This window comes from Gopherus flavomarginatus, chromosome 12 (genome assembly GCF_025201925.1).
Source record: "Gopherus flavomarginatus isolate rGopFla2 chromosome 12, rGopFla2.mat.asm, whole genome shotgun sequence".
Lineage (NCBI taxonomy): Eukaryota > Metazoa > Chordata > Testudines > Testudinidae > Gopherus > Gopherus flavomarginatus.
This window is the reverse complement of record NC_066628.1, coordinates 7,185,366-7,191,422: the sequence shown is the minus strand read 5'-3', so window position 1 is coordinate 7,191,422 and position 6,057 is coordinate 7,185,366.

Genomic DNA, 6,057 nt, shown 5'->3' with positions numbered 1-6,057 from the left:
TATAACCTTAATACATTTCTTCACAATGCAGAGATAGATGTAGGTTTCATTTTTGGAAGGTACACACTATACGTTTTTAACAGTGATTTATTTTGAAAACTTTTCATATGAGTTTTACAGCCGTATCACAAAACGAATGATTGTTTGATTATTTCATTTACCAAAGGTAATTGAAGCAGATATTTATGAAGTCACTGGGAGGTGAACTATCGCCAATTCAACAGGTTAATCATTAATATTTGGAGGATTTTCTTGCCAGGCTGTCTTAGGAGGACAGCATCACCAAACAGACATTTAAATTGCTTTATTTAATAAAACAACAACATTAAGTATTCTGGATTTTTTCTTCAACAGCAAACATAATATTTTAACCAAAAAAGCATATGTCCTTCGCTTCTCATATTTATCTCTAGACTTCTCCTTGTCCAGATCTATTCCACTCTCAACAATCTTCTATTCATTGAACTTTTTGAAACTTTGCACTTTTTGAGAGAGGTAAGGGATTGACTCTGTGTACACAAATTTGCAGAGGAACAATAGAAGTGAGATCTGTTATTTCTCACCTCTGTATATTTTATTTATTTATTTAAAATATTTTTGCTGTTAACAAGCATGTTACCTCTGGAGACACAAATCCACAGTTTGAGAACTGCAAAGCTAAGCATCTCTGATGGTATTTTCTAGACTGAGCCCTGAGTCCCATTGGGTAGATATAAACATTAACCTAAATAATCTATACAGAAGCCTGTGGATCCCCATAATATTGGGTCCCTAATCCATGAACTATTGGAACTCATTTGCAAAACTTTTCTTAAACATTACATGAATATATTGTCTCATACTATAGAATTAGAATTTATAATCCCTGTTCTATGATAAGATACCTTTGAGCTATAATGTATCTTAACTAAAACTATCTTTAGATAGGTTTTGTCCTCAAAAAGCATTTTATCAAAAAAATCCAATTTAAATAAAAGGAAATCAAATTTTTAATTTTTTTTTAATAATTGATTTTTATCCACCCTGACAGTGGGGCACGGTGGGAGGGAAGGATTGATCCCCAGCTGGAGCAAGGCAGGGGTCAGGGGCAAAATGAGCACAGTGGGGCATGGGGGGGAGGATTAGTCCCTACTACCTGGAGAAGACAGAGGATGGGGGCAAAAGCACAATGGGGCAAGATCTTGGATTGGTCCCTGGAGAGAGGGAGGTGCCAGGGGTAAACTGCAAACACAGCAGGGCTTGGGAGAGGTAAACAGGATCTCCACTGCCCATATAGAGCAGGTCTCCCTTCTTCCTGGTCTTAGACTCCCCTTCCTCTGCTGCAGAGGAGCTGAACGGCAGGCAGGGACTCTGTCCCCTCCACTCCACTCCACTCCTGGTGGCTGGTTGACAGTCCCTGGCTTCAGGCTTCCCAACCCCGGGGGATCCCAAAGCAGCACCATCCATCACCCGCAGCCCGGAGGAGCAGCACAGCAGTAGCTGAGGGCTCCTCTCTGCCCCTCCTTCCCCAGGCTAGTTCCCAGTGACAGGGTGGGGCGGGAGATGAAAGAAGCCCTCAGCTGCAGGGGCGGCTCTAGGCATTTTGCCACCCCAAGCACGGCAGGCAGGCTGCCTTCAACAATTTGCCTGCGGACAGGACCGGCTTTAGGAAGTGCGGGGCCCAATTCAAACATTTTTGGCGGGGCCCTGGCAGGGATGACTTTAAAAAAAAAGTGGAAAAAAAAAAGCTTTTCATTTCTTTCATGTATTATTTACTTTCCATAACTATATGAATAATAAAATTATGTTATGTACAGTGCATCATATATGCTGTTGATTGGCTATTAATGACTACCATTTCACATGTGTGGGTCCCCGCCACTCCCTGGGGGTGTGCACATATATTGGTCCCAGCTGCTCCCTGCCCCCCTCATTGAAGCAGGTGCATAGGGTTACTGCCCTGGAAACTGCAGGGCAGCAGTGGACATGGGGCTGGCTGGAGGCAGGGCAGGGGCTGACTGGAGGTAGGGTCTGGCTGTAGGCAGGGCAAGGGGTGTGGGGCTGGTTAGAGACAGGGAGTGTGGGGCGTGCTGGCTTCAGGTAGGGCCGCAGGGGGGTGCAGCAGGGGTTTGCAGGGCTGGAGACAGCAGAGTGTGGAACTGGCTGGCTTCAGGCAGTGGGGTGCAGCAGGGGTTGACTGGAGACAGGGCAGAGGGTGCGGGCTGGGCAGGGTGTGCAGGGCTGGTGCAGGCAGCAGTGTGTGGGGGGCTGGCTGGCTTTGGGCAGGGCTGCAGGGGTGTGTGGCAGGAGTTGGCTGGAGACAGGACGGGGGTTTGGCAGGGTGTCACGGAGTGTGGGGGAGTCCGGCCCTGCACCCCTCTTCCTGGGACCCACAGTGACTCTCAGCCAGCCAGTAAAACAGAAGGTTTATTGGACAACAGGAACACAGGTTACAGCAGTGCTTGCAGGCACAGTCAGGACCCCTCCACCGAGTCCTTCTGGGCTTTCAGGGTGCTTGGATCCTAGCTAGGATACCCTGAATTCTGCCCACACAGCCCCAAGCCCAAACTCAAACTGCTTCCCTCCTGCCACTCCCTTCCTTTGTTCCCCTTCCCTGGCAAAGGTGTTGACCTTTCCCCTCCCTCACCTAGCTCAGGTTACAGGCCCTGGCATCGTCCATCCCCTAAAGTCCTCCCCTGCTCTCCCACTCCCCACACAGACAGTCCCTACTGCATCACACAGGGGTTGGCTGTGGGCAAGGGGTGCAGAGTTGGCTGCAAGCAGGGGGGGGCTGGACTGGTGTGGGCAGGTCAGAGGGTGCAGCAGAGGCAGCTGGAACCCCAGCCCTTTAAGTAGCCCCCAAACCCCCTTCTACCCACCCCGGACCTTTCAAATAGCCGCGGGAGCGCTGGGGAATGCATAGGGGAGGCGGGGCTCCGGCGGCTATTTAAAGGACTGGGGTGGCAAAGGCAGCTGGAGCCCCGGGCCCTTTAAATAGCCCCCAGAGCCCCTCACTGCCCCAGGGCTCTGGGGGCTATTTAAAGGGCCCAGAGCTCCAGCCGGGGTCACGGGGCTTGTCGCTCTCCAGCCGGAGCGGCCAGGCTTGCCGCACTCCGACTGGAGCGTGGCTAGCCCCGCGGCCTCGCTCTCCCGGCCGGAGCGCGCCAAGCCCCGCCGCCCCGCTCTCCGGGCTGGAGCCCCGGCCGGAGCGCGGCAAGCCCCGCCGCCCCGCTCTCCAGGCTGGAGCCCCGGCCGGAGCGTGGCAAGCCCCGCCGCCCTGGCTGGAGCTCTAGCTGGGAGAGCGGGGCTGCGCCGCGCTCCAGCCGGCGCTTCGCTCAAAGGAGTGGGACCACGGAAGACCCCGGAGCAGACCGCAGCCGGGGACCGGGGTAAGTTAAAAAAAAATATTAAAAAGGTGCCTAAGGCGCGGGGCCCTCTTAGGCGCGGGCCCAATTCCCTGGAATCGGTCGAATCGGCCTAAAGCCGGCCCTGCCTGCGGAGGGTCAGCTGGTCCCGTGGCTTTGGTGGACCTCTCACAGGCATGCCTCCGGAGGGTCTGCTGAAGCCACGGGACCAGCGGACCCTCCACAGGCAAGCCGCCGAAGGCAGCCTGCCTGCCGCCCTCACGGCGACCAGCAGAGCGCCCCCACGGCTTGCCGCCCCAAGCACACGCTTGGCATGCTGTGGCCTGGAGCCACCCCTGCTCAGCTGGCCAGCTGAGAGGAGGAGCAACTGTGGGTGGGGTGGGGGGAGGAGGAGAAGCCCAGGGTCCCAGTTGTCAGGGAAGGGGCTGGGAGGCAGCAGGAGTGGAGCGCTGGCCAAGGGGCCCCTTGCTGTGTGTGGGCCCGATGCGATTACAAATTCAGTACTGCTCCTACAGGATTGGGCCTCACAGGCAAGAGAGGCTTTCCTCTGTCTGCCTTCTCCTTTGAGGGTCCTTCTGGGGTTTACACATGAGGTAGATGTTTGGACACCTAGAGTTAGGCAGCAGCAGTGCTCAAACTCAGCAAAAGAAAATTTTAAGAACCGTGGGAAGTAACCATAGAAACGTTGATGCTGAGTGAGCTTAGGTGTCTGCAGAGTTAGAGGCTGCCAGGCAGAGGTTTTCTGGATTTCAGTGGGGTGTGAAGAGGTGGGGCAGAGCAGGAACAGGAAGAGGTGGGGCCAGAGTGAGGCCTTAGAGGAAGGGGTGGAGTGGGGACAGAGTGGGGGTTGAGCACCCCCAGGGAAATTCGAAAGCTGGTGCCTCCGGACATTGTTATTGGAGAGTGTCCACTAAGCAGTCTGGAAATTCTCATGGGCACAGTCAGCTGCAAGTGACATGGGCTGAGGGATTCATCTCTCCAGCCTCCCCATCACAGCTCCTGGAGGCCACTTCTGTGGGCCAAAAATAACTGCATGTCACGTGTGTCTGACTAATGCCTGCAATTCCCAGGCAATCCGTTCACCAGTACAAACCTCAGCATCAGTGAGATCCTCTGCCTGAGCCCATCTACCATACTTGACGGACTATGGCTGCAAAGAAGCAGCAAGTCTTGTCAGAAGCAAGTTTACAACCATGTGAGCAGTTTCCCATACAGAACAGTAACAATGTATCTTATCACCATACTAGTCAGGATCTTAACAATATAGTATCCGGTTGCTCATGAAGTAACCAGCGGCTTCCCCAGCAGCATCTCTGCCCACCAGGCCTTTCCCATCGCAGCTGCAGCTCCTGTTCTGGTTCCAGAAGGCCACTCTCCAGATTCCTTATTGATTCTCATCTCAGATCCACTCTGCCACAATAGAGTCCTGGCTGCAGTGCCCAGCCACAGCACACAGCAGCAGAATGAAGGCGTGTGACTGATGGCTACAGATCTCCAGCCATGCATTCTCCAGCAAAACACGGAGCAGTGCCAGCCTTCCCCTTAAGGAAAATAATTTCATCTCACACCATCCAGCTGCAAGAACATAAGAATTCCCCAGTGCACTGCATTAACTAGCTGCAAAATTGTATCTAGCTGTACAGTAGCCCATTTAACCAGCCACATCCCTGGCAAGCTCTCCTTTCTCACCACAGCTGGATTTCCATTTCTAGTCCCACGTGGCAGCTCCCCAGACACTCCCAAGCCCCCTCTGTGTCTCTAGATCCCCTCCTGCAGCCAAGCTTGACAAATGGCCTGAGAGCCTTGGGGACAGGAGATCTCTGGTTAGCCCATTCCCTGTACAGCGCAGGAGCCCCAGCGCCAGCTCCCCTCACACCTGCTGCCATCTGCAGAGACCCAGGAGTCCCCGGGAGCTGGGGAGACTGCAGGGAAACAGAAGCAGTGTCTGGTGCCTCTTGACTGTGATCACAGTATCTGCCGAGCCTGCTGTGACATTATATGATTATCTCATGAAAATGTGCCACATGGCCACAAAAGGTTAACTAACCCATAGGCTGACATGACCCATGGTCAACCTTTAAAGGCTTGTTAGGAAGCTGGGTAAATAAGAGTTGGGCTCTCCCATTTGGTTAGAATAGCACTTTGAAATACAAGCCTGCATTGGTAGAGCACTAGAATGGCAGTTGTTTGCTCAGGTCTTGAAATGTAAACCAGGGGTTCTTAACCTTGGGCCTTGCCCCCAGCTTGTTCAGGGAAAGCCTGAGCATCTGGAGGTTTGGCGATTTGCCATTCCCAGACAATGGGAGTTTCAAGTGAGCCTGAACTAGAAACATCCCAGATGCCAACACAGGGCCAGGGGTCCAAGAGTCAGAGATCACAATGTAACTCAGTGTGTGTGTTGCTGAAATGTGAATGACGATTGTTCTTTGCAGACTCACAGACACATTGATATTAGAGATGGAAAAGTCCCATTAGCTCAATGAAACCATGGCCCTGGAACCCCAAGTGGATGGCAAGTGGTCCTGAGATTTTATTAAATCTCTCTCTCCTCTCTCTTTCCTCTAGGATGTCAGAAGCACCTTGACCAGGTGTGTGGCTCTCTATCACTTAGCAATGCCGGGAAAGAGCGTTTCTGAGTAAGGAAATTGCTGGCAGTTGTTTGTTTCTACCATGTTCAGGGCACAGAAATGTGTGGACGTTGTTTGTAAATAAT